This window comes from Sphaeramia orbicularis, chromosome 14, assembly GCF_902148855.1.
Source record: "Sphaeramia orbicularis chromosome 14, fSphaOr1.1, whole genome shotgun sequence".
In the NCBI taxonomy this organism is placed as follows: Eukaryota; Metazoa; Chordata; class Actinopteri; order Kurtiformes; family Apogonidae; genus Sphaeramia; species Sphaeramia orbicularis.
In genome coordinates, this window is record NC_043970.1 from 4,143,087 (window position 1) to 4,162,042 (window position 18,956).

Sequence of the window (18,956 nt, forward strand, 5' to 3'; positions counted from 1 at the left end):
TACATGGTTCATATTTACTGCTGTATATGATTGTCAATTTTTTGTTGATCAATAAATTGTCTTCTCTGTGGTTGAGAAGTCAGGTCAGGATGTTCTTCAAGATGCAGAGATAGTCTGGTCACAGTCCCAGCCCTGAAAAGTCCAATGTAGGATTTCATTTTTTAGTTGATTTGTAGGTAAATGTTTCGAATGAGCGTATGAGTACAGCATTGATGCTTTTTTGATTCACATGTGTAGGAAGACATAAGAGGTGGCTCATATTTAAAAAGAAGATATGATAAATAGGGCTCTGAGATGATTATTAGACGATACATTATGTGATTTAATGTATTGTAATTTCAGAGGATGTGCTGTAGTCTGTTACGGTTCTTATTAATATTTGCTTTGTGATTTTACATTTAAAAGGAAATGAGTCAAGCCTTTAGAACAATGGTTCCAAAACCTCTTCAGCAAAATTCCATAAAAATCTATTTAATGTCTGCTTTAGACCCAGAGTTACAGAAATACATTTAATTGACTCATGCAGTCATTGTCATTCAAAACAATGTTGAAGAGAATACACTTTGCTAGAATGTCAGATTATAAATCACAAGGAACAAGATCACTGACTTTTCAGCTACAATCACACTGTGTAAAAATCTGTTTTTATGTTGCTTTCATCATGTGTCCTCAATCCCATTTTTATTTTGTGTATTTTTATGTCTGTTATTTCGTTTGCATCCTACGTCTTTTATAGCAGAGGCATCTCCTCTGTGTGAGGTCAACATTTATAAAATGTTCCGGAGATTGCTCCTCTTCTATGTTTTTAAGGAACTAGTGGCACTGTACCTGTGGTGCCATTGTACGATAGCGCCCTCCTGTGTGTGCAGTTTTTCACCATTCGCGGGGGGTCACAGCCCCCATTAACCGCGAAGTGTGAGGGTTCACTGTATTCTTAAAAGAGGGGGGAAATCCAGTTGTAAAGTGCTATGGTCACCATGTCAGAGATGACTGCGTGGCATCCAGGCACTAAGTATTGCTTGTCTTGACATTTGCCCATTCTTGTTTCAGTTTTTCTTGTCTTTGATGTACAACTCTGACATGAATTTGCCAGAGAAATTGTGTCAGCTTGGCATCCTATACCTGGAATCTACACTGTATGGCTAAGTGAGCAACTGATGTTGTGTTTATCATATGTGCAGCATTGTCTTGGGTCTTCCTGCTGGTGCTAGCTCTCGCACCCACAGTCTTCTCTGTTCAATGTTTCACTCCCTCCCATCCCTTGGTAAGTGATGAAATGTACATGACTGTGGTTCAATAGAACTTTGAAATAACTTGTATTTTGTGCAACTTCACTCTCATTCCTCATAAAAAGTAAAATTTAATGCAAGGTGGAGCAAGGCCTGACATGCAGGGTCTTCAGTCAGCCATTGTTTGGTCGATTAATCAACCAACCGACCAATCAACCAATCAATCAATCAACCAATCAATCAATCTATCAATCAATCAAATTTTATTTATATAGTGCCACATCACAACGAAAGGTCTCTCATAACACTTTACATTTAGAGCTGGTCTAAACCACAGTCTTCAGCCAATTTACAGACACCAACAGAATCCTCCAGGAGCAAACACTTAATACAGTGTTTTTCAACCTTAGGGTCGGGACCCTATGTGGGGTCGCCTGAAATTTCTAGTAATTCATAAAAATAAAAATGAAAAACAACAACTTACTAATAAAAAATTTATGGTTAGTTGACAGAAACAATCCCAGTACATAACAGACATGACAAACTGTGAAGCTGAAACTGAAGCACTGTGGTTCTGTTTATCTGTCAAATGTTCATTGTGGTCGGTTTCAGATGCTGCAGCTCTTTCATAATTCATAGTTTGAGTTCTTGTTTGTTCAGAATTAATTGTCAGCCTTGTAAATCCAAGCTGGACTGACTGTACATATCCTGACCAAGGAAAATAAAATTCTCACTTTGTGCAGTAATCTACCCCTGGCTTTACTGCCTCCGTCCATAATAATATACATTATACAGACTAAATGTCCTCTAAAATTAACGTTTATTTGCAACATAGTATAGCAAACTATTACATGATCAAAAACAAATTAATTTTAGCAAAAAAGAAGTCTCCATTTTGAATGAATTTGTGATTGTGAATTTGTGAAAGGTTGGAACCGCTGACCTAATGGTATGTTTAGAGTGTATCCGATGTTTGTGTATCTGTAATTGTGTCCCTAAAGTTGGCATTAGTTTCCCATTTGTATCAGTGAGTCCTAGGAGGGATGAACACAAAGTTATTTCACTTGTTTCCTAGTACTGAGCAGGACAAATAGGAATCTCTCAGTTTTGTTTTTGCCATGAGACTTGCATGCATCCATCCTTTCTGAATGGCATTTTTGTTGGAATTCTCCTGATACAGAAATTTCCACAGTAGCACGATGATAATTCTTTTAAATTGTTGTTGCAGCGGCGTTATGCAGAGCATGCCTCCAAGGAGACTGGTCATTAATATTTAAAAGGCTACAACTTCATGGTTAAATATTTGTAGAATAAACAACAATGGAGCAAAACCAAACCAATGTAATTCACATAAGACACTAGTGTCATTGTTTCCACCTTCAGTTTTCAGCTGATTAATACACATATTGAAATGCACCATAGGTTGTGAGGGTGTTACATTCCAACAGATGTCATGTGCAGTGTTTTGCTACAAAGTTTTTATTGTACCTCATATACAATGGCCATTTGGTGCGTTGAGCCAAATAAATATTTAATATAAAAACAAACATTGTGCTTACATGTACAATGCAACAGACTCATCTGAAAGAACAACAGGGTCTGTGCTACTGTGGGGAAGCTGATAATTATAGACGATGACTACATTTAATGAAATAGTGATGAATGACAATGTTTGTTCATCTTCATGATATTTCTAAAGTTTGCCCAGATTGTAAATTGTAATTCATTCAAAAATTTACTCAGCTACTTTTGTCTCAGAGCAGTCGTTCATAGTAGTTCATGAGGTTTACCATCAGCCCTTAATCCAGGCCATGCTTTGTGACAAACTTTATCTGTGCATTGCTTCAAGTAGTGTATGTAATTTACTAAAGAGCTGCTAATGTGGGTTGCAAACAACTGAATCCTCCCCCAGCTATGGTCACTAAAATGTAGGGATGCGCAATAACTATCAGCACAGATAAGCATCAGTCCGATATTGAAAAAAACGTCATTGAGATAATTCCGATGATTAAAGTTTTCACCAATAAATAGAGCCCATAATAATATATCTAAATTGCTTAGATTTTATATATTTCACCAGTACACAGTGCACATTGTTGCCTTGCCAACCACCATGAAAAACAAAAAGATGAAGAGATCTGGATCAGGACATTGTAAGTAAAAGGGTTTTCAGTTCCTTACTCTCTGCTACAGCTGCAAGACCAAGAGGAAGATCAAGTGGTTGCTGCTGCTGTTTTGGTCCGGTAGAAGCAGAGGGACATTCAAAAATGTTTAACACTTTAATAAAAAAAAAAAAAAAAAAAAAAAAAAAAGGGGGGGGGTTGCTGGTGTGAAATGAAAGTGAGACTTTACATACTTTAAACTTCCAACTCCTGGGTTCTATTCCTCTATTATACAGCGGATCTTACACAAAATTTTCACAACTTCTAACCTGTATCCACTGGACACCCTCCACTGCTCTATGGGCCCCCCACAAATGCTGGGCCCCATGAATGTGTCATGGTTACCCCCCCACCCCCCTTACGACGCCCTGGTGCATGGGAACGTTCGCGAAATCTGAGACTGCCGACAGTTCAGTTCAGGTGAACATTAATGCCAGTAATGTAGGATATAGGTGGAAGAAAACTGTCACAACCTGCTGTTATTTCTATTGGTTGGTTGCCCCCCGCCCCCCCCCCCCCCCCCCCCGAGGATAAAATTCGTTGAGCAGAAGTAGGGATGTAAAAACCAGAGGGACCCCCCCCCCCCCCGCCAAGAAATCGTACCCTGGTCACACCCACTTTCACCTCTGCAAAAATCATGATGTTAAGCCTTTTCATCTCCATAGGTGTACATTATAGAGAAAAAGCTGTACGTATCTGAACATATAAACAGCGGTCGATCATCACCAAATTATGCATGTGTACATAAATAGTAAGAACTGAAAACGTTTGGTCTATTGTCCATTTCAAGCAGTCATAGGCTTCTGGTTCTGTAGAAGCCTTCATTTGACTATTAACTGAGTTTAACACTGACTGGAAATAAGAATAAAAGAATTTGCAGAATGGGAACTATTGTTTGTTATCGGTATCAGTTACAAGTAACAGGAAGTTATCGGTTTTTGGTATCGGTTGTAAAAAACAATTATCATGCACCCCTGCTAAAAAGAAAGTCTCCTGTTCAAGCATACACCAGTTTTGTCCATTTTGAAGGTGGTATTAACACTCAGCCAGTACGTGATGGCAATGTGCCTCACTGATGGATGTCACACTAGAAACCAGAAAAAAGAGAACAAGCAATACAAGAAATATGGCAGCACAGCAGCGCTCTGTTCAAAAGCAAGCTCCATCTGGAGATGTAAATACTTCTAAGATAACAAAACTTAAAGAATCATGTTTTTAGATGAATGAATGCTGATGAGGACATCATCTCTCACAGTCACACCTACAGTTGACTTACATTGATCAGTTAACATATTCAGGTGCAAGTCTTTGGACGGTGGATGGAAGTCATAGTACTGTTAGAGAACCCACACAGTCACGAGGTGAACATGTTAACTCCACTGAGAAAGGCTCCACTGGGATTGAACCCAGGACCCAGGACTGAGGAGTCAGGTTAAATCAGTCATTATGTCTGTGATCTTCCATGTTTTTCAAAGCAGTAATGATCTGAAAACCCTCTTGAGTGGACCTGGTTTTGGACATTTGTGGTTCAAGAGGAGAAACAAATGATGCCAACCACCAAACCACAGCCCTTAGCATCTTTACTGGTACAAAAACGTTAATGGAGACATTAGTGCACCAGCACAGCTCCTCCACCCTAAAGCTCATATACTTCTCGTATTTTAGCAAGAAGTGTCTTTGAAGTGGTGCCATATTTAGAAGTGTTTTTAACCTTTACCTGTGGGAGGCAGAGGAAGACAGACTGAGCTTTAGACATTAACATGAAAATGTTCTTTGAACAGCGGACAGCGGATTGCCTTTTGTACTGTAAGAGTTTTGTTCTACCTCTGATTAAGGAGCTACACTTTGGTTAAAATAGATCCAGATGTTTTATTTTGGGAGGTGACAGTCACATTTGGAAGGGAGACACAAGTTTGTTTGGCAGTTGAGTGTGAACTGGGAGTAGACTTGGTCTCAGCTGTGTGTGTTGGTGTATAAGTGTGTATTTGTTGTGAGTGTTACAGGTCCAGTCATTATGAAAACTGAGGACTCAGCAGAATGAACAGCTGATGGAGTAACCCCCTTCTGGTCTTTATCACACATGCACACAGTCTTAATCTTTTGCCAACGAAGGCACGCTGCCAAGAAATGCAATAAATGGAAATGTAAGCGCACGTTTTGACTAACACACACACACACACACACACACACACACACACACACACACACACACACACACACACAGGTACATTAGCAGGTCAAACTAATTGTTCCCTGTACAACTTTGCTCTTGAATCAAGTAGTCCATGGGTTGGTGTGCATCAAGAGGGAACCTCTGGGACTTTACTCTTACTGCCTTTACCACTTTTCTACATCTGCCACAGCTTCAATCATATCCTTTCATTTTTTAACTTGTTTCTCTCATCGTTCCATCTTCATATTTCTTCAAAATCACTTGTTTATACTAGGGGTGTGCCAAAAATTGATTCATATAAAAATCGTGATTCTCATTTACTACGATTCAGAATCGATTTAAAATGTCCCAAAATTGATTTTAAAATAAAACAAATCTGCTGCCAGTCTACCTTCGTTTTGTACATGGGACATCCTGACATCATCACGCAGCTGGTTCTGGAACAAACGCGTGCGTGGTAAGCACCAAAACAAAGGAAACTAATGAAGGAGGTAGGGTTAGCAGTTAGTGATTAGCGACTAGTGCATTGACATGCCATCAAATGGTGTTAAATAACATGCGAAAGGTTGAAAATGCTTATGTATAGCACACCAAATGCAATAAACTGGCATCACACACAACACAATTTCATGAGCTCAGTCTGTCAGCAGGCATCACCCAGAGTTTAAGGACTTGGTGCTGAGTCAGCGACCAGTGGTAAACCAACGCACATCGCTGTGCCTCACCGACCTCCCCGCCAAACATGGATACTTTTAAAACTTAATAAATATGAAAAAGACATTTTAATGTCTGTATTTCTCATTCTGTCTTGCAAAGCAGACTGGAGTAGATCATGAGGATCACTTGCACACCTACAGATTGAGGCAGAAATCGTTTTGAATCGAAAATCAATTTTGAATCAATTCGTAGCACCAAAAATCCAAATCGAATCGAATCGTGAGATAGTAAAAGATTCCCCCCTCTAGTTTATACTGTGTTTTCCTATTTTCCATTTGTTTGCATGGCTGTGCGCAGTTAAAGGATATAAAATGAATCAGAGGACACCTGTGCTAGGAATGGTTTGAGGTTCAACACTGGACTGAATCAGTATACTGGTATGTACCTGTAGGTTCCACATTTCCACTCAGCAAAGCAGACGCTCCCAATGGAAGAAATGAGAGAGCAGTGACTCCAGTCCAGTAGGGAGGGGACCTTTGAGGACTCCCTGTGTCTGCGTTGGTTCTCTCTGGGTACTCTGACTTCTTCCCACTGTCCAAAGACATAAATGGATGTTTGTCGTATTTAATCCAAGATGGCTGTGGCCACATCTCAGCGTTTGTCCACTCTGTCACTAGTTATTTTCTTAAGTCTGTTTGGAAAATGAAAGAATGACCGGTCATCGTGTTGTTATATTGCTTATTAATGATGGGACAAATTGGAATGATGGAAAGTCGGATTCAAAACTGACACTGTCGCCATCAAGGTGCTGATGTAGGACATAATTTGACAAAACATGTTGTAATGACAAATGTTTGTTCCACTGGCTTAAACTGGTTGAAACTCCTATAGTGAACTGGACCAATCCAACTGGGAGTCAAAAGTGTAAACTGAACTGATGTGCAAACTATGTGTCTCACTAAAGCTGCATATTCTCCCTTCCAAATTGTCACACTCTGTTTGGTCAGAATATTGCCTTTTAACAAAGGTACATAGGTCTCATTTTTCAAGTCACAACTAATCAGGCCAGAATAAGAAAGACAAACACAAAAAGTCTAAATACACAAAGCATGAATCATGACATGAACACAGATCCACAACCCTACTGTACTGTAATGGATACATTTAGTGACCGAAGGCTGAAAACTTCCTCATTATAGAAACCGTAGCTAAGTAAGCTCATGGGCTTAGCAATCACAAAAATGATGACCAGAACACTAGACGGTTCATTTGTTGAATTATGCAGCAGACAACTGTGTTTCTACTGTGTGTTACGAAGCACTGAGAATATAATTAAAAAGAGAAACGCTAAGTGGTAAACACTAGCAACTCCACTGCACAGCCTTTTTAGAAAACTGCTTGACAACAAAGAGATTCGCATAATAAGAGCCCTTACAGGTTAATTAAAGGTTACAACAAAACTCCACACACATTCTTTCCCTCGGTCTGAAGGAAAGAATATTTCCGCAGCAGTAAACAAAACATCAGTGGTGAAAAAGCAACACAGAGTAGAGATGATGAGAGGTGCCGTGTCTCTCTCTGCCAGAGTTCTTTCCTTGAACTGAGTGGAGTTTGCGGCTGTCACTCAGACGGCGTTGCAACAGTGGAGCGCAGCAGACTTGCTAAAAACCTGCTGGTTCATGGCAGACTACGAGTGGGAAACCTGCGACGCAAATGAGACATACACCTAACACCTGTTCAGACAACATGAACGCCACTGACAGCACATCTCCATGTATAATTAGGGGAATAAATTAAATGGTTGACAACTTTTCTCTGTAGTTCAGGCGGCTGTGGCTCAGGAGGTAGAATGGGTTGTCCAATAAGACTGGCGGTTCCAATCCCGCTCAGTCCTCATCATGTATCATTGTGTCCTTGGGCAAGACAATTCACCCTGCCTCCAGTGTCACTCTGGTGTATGAATGTGTATGTATGAATGTTTGGTGTCGGTCGGATTAGTGGCCACTAGGGATGGGAAGGTTATCCGATATGCATCGATACACCAACACGCACGTGCACGATTCGAGTGCACCGGTAGAGAAGCTGCGAGTGAATGAAAAGTTTGGAATGATATCGTGATCCATTGGTGATTGAATGTTTGTATCGATAAAATTCGATCCATTCAATGCAATGTATTTTTACTTGGATTTAAAAGTCTTACTATTTATTTGAGTAAAGCTTTTCTTTCCTTCAGACCCACGTTAACGTGCGCCGTGGATTCACAGATGTGTACATTGTACACTAACAGTCTGAGCTCTGTGGATGGACTGTGGCACAAGCGCCGCAGATGAATACTGTAACGTCTGTATGTGAATCTGACAGACATAGAAGGAGGTGGCCACATGTGGTTTCTGAACGTGTACTTCTTACTTTATCAGCTGTACCGAATACTGCCGTACATACTGGAGATACTTCCTTAAACTGTCACATACATATCTAACAGTGCATCCCAGAATACCTTGCGCAGGTGTCACTTAAAATGCCTACATTACAAATACATTACATTCCAAATTGATTTGGCGAGGGAGCAAGAAGTTGAGTGTTAGAAACATGCAGAGAAACGACTTTGGAAACAATGTCCTAACTTTTTCACCTGACTGAATGTGAGGTACATGTTCTGAAACTGAACTAAAGCCACTTTGTAAAAAGTCATGTTCTTATCTGGTAAATAAATAATCAAGCTCATTGAATTGCGCTGCGTATTTTTTTTTTTTTTTTTACCAGAATGAATGTGCTCAATCAGGATGTGCTTAATTGCTCTATATCATGATTTGGGTGTGAATCGTATAACATCGCATCGTGAGATGCCATACACATATCTTTAATATATCGGATCGGAGATGCTGTATCGAGATGCGTATTGTATTGGCCTTACAACTAAGATTTCCAACCCTAGTGGCCACACTTCCGTCAGACTGCTGTAGTGAACCATGTAGCTAACCACCACCAGTGAGTGAATGAATCAATACTGTAAAGTGCTTTGGGTGCCTTGAAAAGCACTATAGAAATCCACTCCATTATTATTATTCATTTATATATTTTGAGCAGACAAAAAAAACTAAACTTTTATGTGTACAAACAGCTAATATCAGAGCAAATACATTAATAAAGGTGATCAAGACAATATAGAAACAGCCATGTACACTAGTAATAACAAAATAAATTCAATAAATATTGCTCGAAAAGGAGTGGGAAGAAGAAAACTTATTAAATCCCACCCCTACCTCTCATTTGTACAACAAAATACATTACTTATGCTTCCTTTATGATAAAGTTACATCTGTTTAGAGTCCTAATAATGTAAATAACAGATATTAAACAGATTAGGGAAACTGATGTATATTACACATAGTAGCTTTCTAAATGATAGTCTGTATAACTTATAATGCAATATAATTCAACAATAATCACATACCAACAATGGTAAACAACAACAAGCACAAACCAGCAAAGGTAAGAAAGAGCCAAGGATGGAACGGCCCAGCAATGAACAATAAGCCCCGCCCTCCCTGTACTGTGACCAGACCATCCATTTGTAAAATGCTTTAAAACTGTGGATATTTTAACATCGCTTGTGTTGCAGATCCAGACTGTTCCACAGTTTCACCCACATACAGATAAACTAAAGCACTTCCTGGTGGTTCGAACCTTAGGAAGTGTAAAATTTCCAAAGCCTCTTATGCCATAAGTACTCTCTCTAAGTGCAAAAAACTTTTGTATGTTATTTGGTAATGATTTCTTGAATGCTTTAAATAAGATTAATAAGGTACAATATTTCACAAGGTCATGAATCTTAAATAAGTTGGATATACCAGTGGCTTCAGGGTAGTCAGTCTGCAGCTCTGTGAGGGTAAAAGTCCAAGCCTCCTGTTGTCACTGCTACGTGAAGTGAAAATAAGATCATTTTACATGTGAGTATTTCACAACAATTTTACAATGTTGAGGAAAAAAACAAAAGAAAAACACATGTAAAGTTTTTGTTGTTAAATCACTGACATCAGCTGTTTCAGATGAGGGTTGTTTTGCTAGCATAAAAATGTTGAACTATCTTCAATCAGCATTAGCTAAGGCCTTCCCAGAGAGTCACAGGATGTTGACATGATAGTGTGTGTTACTTTGTATATTTGTGTTATCAAGCAACTATCATTATGAATATCAATAGTTAGAAATAGTAATACATTAGATATATGGAATTTCTTGTTACATGCAATTAAAAAATTCAGTGTATGATCTTTAGAGACATGTAGTTGTGAAGTTGCAGGTTACAACCAACTGAATACCATTCAGTCTTGTATATGGTGGCTACAAAAAATGCAAGTGTCTCATTAGAGCCACTGCTTATTTATTTATTTATTTTGATACTCACATTTTTATTGAGGTTTTTCACATTGTAACAGAGAGGCATTTTCAAAATAGGTATTCTATTGTAGAGTTAGAGAAATAAAACAGATGTGTCCAGTAAAGAAACAAAAACAGAAGATATAACAGTCATGATTATCGGTATCTATCATCAAAATAAGGTACATACATTCGAGTCTGTCAATCTTTAAGCATCATTCATTGTGTCCATTTCTCCTGAGCCACTGTTTATTTTGTGTCTGTTCTGGGCTGGTTCGTTGAAGGGATGCTAACGCTGGTCCACATTCAGAAGGAAACAGTAATGAATCTTGGCACTGGATGCCCCCTGCTATAAAGTCAGGAAAAACATTCTTGCTCTCAAATAAACCCACTGTGCAAGTACCTTTTGTAAACTATAAGCTCCTGACAACCATGAGATGCTACTCCAGACAAATGAGGCTCCTTAGACTTGCTTCTATGAAACTGGTCCGTAAAAGCAGGACAGAGGAGCTAAAAATTCAAACAAGATGTAGACAAATGTTGTGAAGCAAGTTTGGAAGCACTTTGGGTGCACCTATTTTAAAAATAAATATGTACTGAGATAAAAGAGAAACTATTTTTCAGATATAACACATTTTTACTTGATGTGCTCATACAAAAATCTGCATGTAACACAGACACCAGGTTTCTATGATGAACTCCCCCGTCTTTTTCTTTCAGGTTTTTTTCCCAATACTCACACAATTACACAGGGCAAATCCACAGACAACTCAGTGATATCAGAGTTTTCCCCTGAAATTATGACTAGTCACTATTCCAGCAGTGCACCGCTGATTCTGCATGCAATGATTAACCCGACGGAACCAAGGTAAAAAGGCAAAAATTATGCACTATAATGTTTTCAAATATCTCTTCATTCTCTCACAGGTACATTTTGGGAATCAAAGTAAATATACAAGGCAGAGTGTTTCACAAAAATGACCACTGTTGCAAAATCAGTCACAATTTATTTGTGTTTAAATGGGCAGATTCTGTATGTAACGCAAGTGGACATGATGGGTTACACATGAAACCTTGAATCAAACTGAAATTCCTGAAAAACCCAAATATCTGGATGAGAAAAATGACTAGGATCGTCAAATTTAACTATGTCTTTATTCATAGTCTATATAAGACCATTTACAGCCAAGTTTTCAAGATAAAATGCACTGACACCTAGGTAACTTCCCTGTCCTACTTTGGGTCCTATTTTTGGCCCCAATATTTTATTAAAAATGTATTAATTTTGGGATGACTCATAGCAAGATATAATTTTTTTGCATTTATCTGAGGTCATCATTAAGTACCTCCTGGGGGGAAATATGTCTAGATGTATCTTTTATTACTGGGTCTAAAAAGCTGGCAAAGAGCCAGATACCAAAATAAGCTGTTTCATGGAAAGACCCATCTAGAAATACTAAGTCAGTTATTACAAAGGAGTCATTCCAATAGAATAGAATTAACTTGCCCGTGACACCTCATAGATGGCAATGCCCCTTTTGTTTAACCTTAGTCAATTCTGGCTCCATAAAGCCAACTCTGTCATGGCCAAATCCCAAAAACCACAAACTAAAACTGTTCAAAAAGCAATTGGTGACATCACAGTTCTTCTGTCCACTAAATATATACGGTATATATACACAAGTTGAAGGAAAATGTCAGTGAAACATGAACTTGGTGGACTTGAACAGTGACATGTTCCTTCTGAAGATAGATCTAGACCAGTGGTTCTTAACCTGGGTTCGATCGAACCCAAGGGGTTCGGTGAGTCAGTCTCAGGGGTTCGGCGGAGGTCAAGACACACACTCGACTCATTAGTCGTGTGTATGTGTGTGTCGGGCTAGGTCCGTGTATGTAAACAAACGGCTTCGGAGACTCTTTCTCTGATTGACATCCAATATACGTGGTGTATTGTTGTTGCTTACAGCACTCCAATACATCCGGAAGTGTTTATAATCCCTTCCACTCGTCTGACGATTAATTGAGTACTTTCCACATCGTTGTTATGACTTTTGCTACTTCCTGTTAACCATGGAGGCAGCCATGTGTAGCGTTTGTTTACATTTTTCGGTCACCGCATTGGTCAGTTACAATCATGTGACAACCGACGCACCGTCGCGGATGGAGAAATCGTATTACGCTAAAGCCGAGCTAGTGCCGTAATAAAACAACGATCACAAAAATACTGGAGGAGTATAACGAGAACTTTTTTTTTGATACACTACATGCAATTATCTTTTTTTTATGTCAAAATTGCGTGGTTCGGAAAGTTTGGAGCAAGATGAAATGAAAACCGGGTTGACTTGACGGCCTACACATACACAACAGCAGAAGTCACACTGATTTACAGTAAATATTCATTATTATTGTAGCCTGATGGAAATTAGGTGATGGGTGTGTGTTAAAATGTTAAAAATGATAAATAGCATAAATACAATAAGTTCATTATTGAAATACATAAGATTAAAAATTAAAACCATTTCAGTGTGGTAGTATTAAAAAAGATCATGTCTTTGTGAAAAGGTATGGAATTTGTTGTGAGTTCATGCACTGTATTGGTTTTGTTCTTTGAACACAGTGATGTTAATGCACGGTTCATTTTGTGCACCAGTAAAACATATACCTGTGTCTTGAATTTGAAAAAAATCATATTGTATTTTTTAATAAAGAAGGGTTCGGTGAATGCGCATATGAAACTGCTGGGGTTCAGTACCGCCAACAAGGTTAAGAACCACTGATCTCGATCAAGGATGTCAAACTCATTTTCTTCCGGGGGCCACACTCGGCCCAATTTAATCTGAAGTGGGCCGGACCAGTAAAATAATAGCATGATAGCCAATAAATAATGACAACTCCAAATGGTTTTCATGCAAAAAATGACATTAAATTGTGCCAATATTTACATTTACAAACTATCCAAACAAAAAGGATGTGAATAACCTGAAAAAAAAGAAATTTGTAAAGAAATATAAGTACTATTTTATCAATATTATGCCTTGACTTATCATTTCTATATGTACATTACAGATCAGATCTACAAAGGCACAAAACATTCAGTAACAGGCAGAATATTGTTAAAATTGCACTTAATTTTCTTTAGACATTTCAGGTTGATCCTATTTGTTCAGGTTATTCACATTTTATTGTTAAAGGACAGCTTGTTAACATAAACATTTTCATAAGTTAATGTTTTTTGCATTAAATCACAGAGAAAAAACTGGTGTTGTCATTATTTATAGGTTATTATATTATTTTTGAGTTTGACGCCCTAACTTGCACTTTGCAAATTCACCCTGCGGACCGGATTGGAACCTTTGGCGGGCCGGTTTTGACCCCCGGGCCGCATGTTTGACACTTGTGATCTAGATAAATCACTCACTATCAGGTGACCTACACAGAATGATTCTCATTTTCATGCAGTATACATTAATGTAAACATAATTATGAATATGTAATTTTGAAATCAGATCGTCTTAAATCCCTCTAAATCCTACAGTCTGTTTTTTTTTTTTTTTTTAGTTTTTTTTTTTTAGTTTAGTTTATTTCGAATATGCAACAAGACAAAGTAATCTTACTTAGTCCTTGGAAATAAAACAGGTAGTAAGAAGTCATGGAAGAAAACAAAAAAACAAAAACAAAACTTATACATATACATGACTTCATTTGCACATTCAAAAAGGAGTGAGACAAAGTATAATTTATTTAATCCCACCCCTTCTCACTCTGGAGGTTCCAAGTGCTTTGCGTGACAGTGCCTACATTAAGCAGAAATAACCAGGTCAACTCACTCTGGTTAGATGTATTTTCAGGAAATGCTCCCCTTTATCATAATAAATTCAAGTAAATTTTGTGAACTATGATTGTGCACTCAGAGTTCAGCCATTCCCGTGAATCTAACCAGTAATCTATAATCAATTGTGATTTGTAACTGAGTTGTTTTTTTTAAACTACTGATTTATTATTGAAATGATTATTGAGATGTAAAAATAAAAAAAATAAAAAAAAACTTTTATTCATAAATTGACCACTGTAAAGGATGGTGTAAACACAGCAATTTTCCTCTGTATTCTAAGTGACTTACTTGGTAAGTGATGATTGAGAGTTAAAAAATTGACTGGACTTTTGATGGAGTCTAAAAGGCTGATGACTCTGAAATGCTTTTAATGGAACTGCTATGATTACAGCTTTCAGCCACTTGAGTAGCTTCATGAAGGATTGACAAGGGAAAAAATATAAAAGATGAAGAGACGGAGTGATCAAAAATGGAAGAGAAAGAAAGTTTAAAGTGTGATTAAAAAATAAAATAAGTTGGTGTGGAAAGAATTCAGACTGATAGGGAGAGGTATTTTTTTCAGATCTAAGGGTTTAAACTAAATAAGACAGTAAACAAAAAGAGAAAGAGAACAGAAAGGAAGGAGACAGATGGGTGGATGAAAGACAAACAGAAAAAACTACACGAACAAAAGCAGAGTTGAAGGAAAAGAGCAACAGAGGGAAGAGCAAACAAAGCGAGCAGGAGAATGGAGGAAGGCTGCAACAGAAGGTGTTGGTAAACAGACAGTTTGAAGCAGGTTAATGAGCCGACATAAAACAGAATGTCAGAGCGAGGATGGTAATTAACACTGTTACAAGTTGACCTGAGCTACAAATACAATGCCTCCATTACATTACAAATAGATGCGACGCCAGATTTGTGCAGTTAAGGTTTGGGGTCTACGTTAAATCCTGATTGTTTTGCAGGTTTTAATTAGCATTTCTGACCAATGATATACTTCTTTATGCTTTGTTAAATGATGGAACTGGAAGCAATAATCATGTATGACAATAATGTGGACGTCACCCAGGGACAAGGAAAACACCTCCACAGTGAAACCATTGCATAGCTTTTAGCTTTGATTATGGTGTGCATTAATTTTGACAATGTTTCAATATGGGTATGCAATGTCATAGCACTTATTTCTTCATTTTATGGACGCGTAACATTGTTGAAACTAAACATGACCAAATGAAGCAAGCAGCGACTATAACACTGCCCCTACGGCTTGGACCCACTTTGATTCTCTACGGCTGATTTTCTATGAAGCTCCTTCCTTCCTTCCTTCGATCGGTGTCTTTGTCGTCTTTTAACTGATCACACCACTCTTTTTCTCGGAACCGCAGCAACACACACTGTCCAAGCATGAGCTGCCTGAACTTTTCCAATTTCATTCGTTTCATCATTTTCTCTCTCTCATTCTACCACTTCCGGCTGCACCGCCAACACCTACTGATCCTCTTATTTATTTGTTATAATATATATATTATATATCGTTTATTGTTATTTATTTGCATGTTGTTCATCACTGCACTAAATTCTATGATTACAAGCTTGATTTTCACCAACAAGCTCCACCAGACTGGCCCTCAGCCCCCCCATTAAAAAACATAATTGATGTCTACTAGGGGTGTAAACAATTAATCGACTAACGATTAATTGTTGATAAGAATTTGCTCGATTAAATTATTAATTGTCGGTTAATTGCCCTTGTCCACCTGCCCACACCTGTCCGAAGGCTGCCGGTTTGTCCGTGCTGCGATGCTGCAGCTGGGATAGCCGGTCACTGAACCGGATCATGGCGTTGATGAGTTGGAATGTCTTTATGGACATGGTGGACCAAACACAGACCGGCCCGTCTGTTTGTGGGAGCGGTACACCCCCTCATGAATTCACACACAAATGCGGGGTTGGTATCGGATCGGAGCGTTTTCCTTGGAGGTTGGTTTAGCCCACAGTCAGTGAGACAGAAGCTGAAAACATCCTCCAGGCTCCTGATTCGGGCCACAGGTATGTACTGCATTTGCGAAGCTTCAGGAGGTGGGGAAAAGATAAATGAGCGAAAAGTTTCACTTTCACTTCTGCAGGGGCACGGACTGCACCGCCCCATTCCCCTATAGTATTAGAAGTAGGACGGAAAGTGAAGCATGCACGCATCCCCCGGCCGTACTGCGCACATGCGGCCGAGTAACCCCCCCCACAAAACGCACACGCGTGCAACCCCCCACCCACTGGCGAAATGCACACACGTGCACCCCCTCCCCCCATTACACACCACCACATCAACACATGAATTCCACAGGAAACACTGACTGTATCCAATGGTTCAATAAATCAATCATTAAGGAATATGACATGGTTTTCATGAAGCATATAAACAATATTTAGCTTTCATTCTTACAGACCATATTGAAAAGAAATTCAAGTTCTCAGGAAAATCGCCGCTTATCAATTAATCATCAATCGATCGATAAGGTCAACCAACTAATGATGAATGAATTAATCGATAACTTGCATCCCTAACATCTATAGACGTCATTGGCAGCCAGTGAGTTAAAGTCTGAGCTGAAGTTTATGAAGAGCGTCCTTGCATAGCTCCCAGGGGGCTCCTCAGTGTGGAGAGCTATGCTGATGGCATCTTCAGTGGAGTGCTTTTTCTTTTATGTGAACTGGTGTGGGTCAAGGTTGGGGGAGTAGGTGGGCTCTGATGTGCTGAGAGACCATCCTCTGCAGTCTGTAGTCATTTAGGCTTTCTATGGCTGTCTTTTTTGGGACGGGGATAATGGTTGTTGTTTTCAGGCCAGGGACGGATGGTGGGTTGTGACAGGGAAAAATTGAAAATCTGTGTGAAAACCCCATTCAGCTGGTCTGCACAGGCTGCAAGTACCTTTCTCATGTACTCCATCAGGGCAGCTTTCCTGGGGTTTACTGTCCTTAGCACCTATCTAACCTCATGTTCATGAAGTGTCAGTCTGTCCGAGCTGGAGGCTGGTGGGAAGTGTTATGCTGGTTGGTCCTGTGTCTGCCTCAAAACAGGCAAAGAAATGGTTTAATTCCTCTGCCAGCAAGGCGTCTGCCCTCGCCATCACTTTGTTATTGCCTGTAATTGATCATGTGTTGGATCTCCTGCCACACCTTCCTTGGATCATTGGCAGTGAAATGATCCTCCATTTTCCTTTTATAACGCTTCTTCGCCTCCCTGATGCCTCTCCTCAGATCAGCCCTGGCTGCACTGTACTGGGCCCTATCCCTTGATCTGAAGGCAGTGGTAAGGATTTTAAGGACACTCTGGACTTAACTGGTCATCCAGGGTTTGTGGTCTGGAAAAACCCTGATCCATTTGTTAACAGTGATTATGGCAATACAGTTTATAATGTAGCAAAGGACAGTGTCTGTAAAGTCCTGGAGGTTGTGGTGTTTACATAAGTCCCAGTGCCCTGGAGAAGCAGTCCGGCAGCTGGGAGAGCACACCTTCAGCCCAGGTTTTGATGGGTCTTTGCAGTGGCTCCCATTCGTCCATTTTTGGGGTTATGGATCTGGCGTTGGTCAGGAAGACATTCGGTAGCGTTGGTCTGAGGGGACGTTTACATAGTCTAGTGTAGATGGCAAACCAGCACCCATGTTTCTGCTTACATTCTCGTTGCCGTCTAAGTCGCTTGGTGGGCAGGCTGACCTCACTATGTCTCACTATGTTCTCCGGATGTTGTGAGACTGCTGGAATTTTCGGCAATTTTGACCCCACGCCAAATTTGATGAGGTCTTGTTGGCTGTAAACAGTTCTACTCAAGCATACTCTATGAGACATAATCAAAAACACTAAAAACACGAATTAAAGAAAGCACTTAGCTGGAGAGCAAAAAGGTGCTGCACCCATGCGCACTGCCATCTTGCTAAAAAAAAACCATAAAAATAAAAAGGCATGATGGGTGATCACTTCATCCACCTCACTTCTTGGCAATACACAATAAGAAACATTATTTTGTGGCTATTACAAAAGATTTAACGGGGTGGCATCCCCTCAGGTGTGCTAACATGATCCCTGTTTAAACATGGCAGAAAGCTAGCATTTAGCATTAGCTCACTGATCCCGCATCACTCCTCTCTTGCATCTCCATTATTTTATCCAATTATGGGTGATGCTTAGGCACTTTTGGCTGTTGGTGATTTTTCTTTCTTTATTTTGTTTTTGGGGATTTTTTTTGTCCCAAGAAGAGAGAGGGTGAAGATAGGGAAGCAACTTACCAGGATAACACTATCTTAATTATATTAACACCACAAGGTAATTGCAGATACTTGTTGAAAATTAATACATACATGTATGTGAAATAACATTAATGTCAAGTTGTGTAAAGTATAAATACACTTCTTAATAAACTAGCTGACATATCCTTTAAAGCAGTATCAAATTGATGTTAGCTTCACCTGAAGTAGACTGATGAGTCGAATAGACTGGGTTATAATTCTGAGTAAACATCATAAAACGTTTTATGTAATAAAATGCTTCA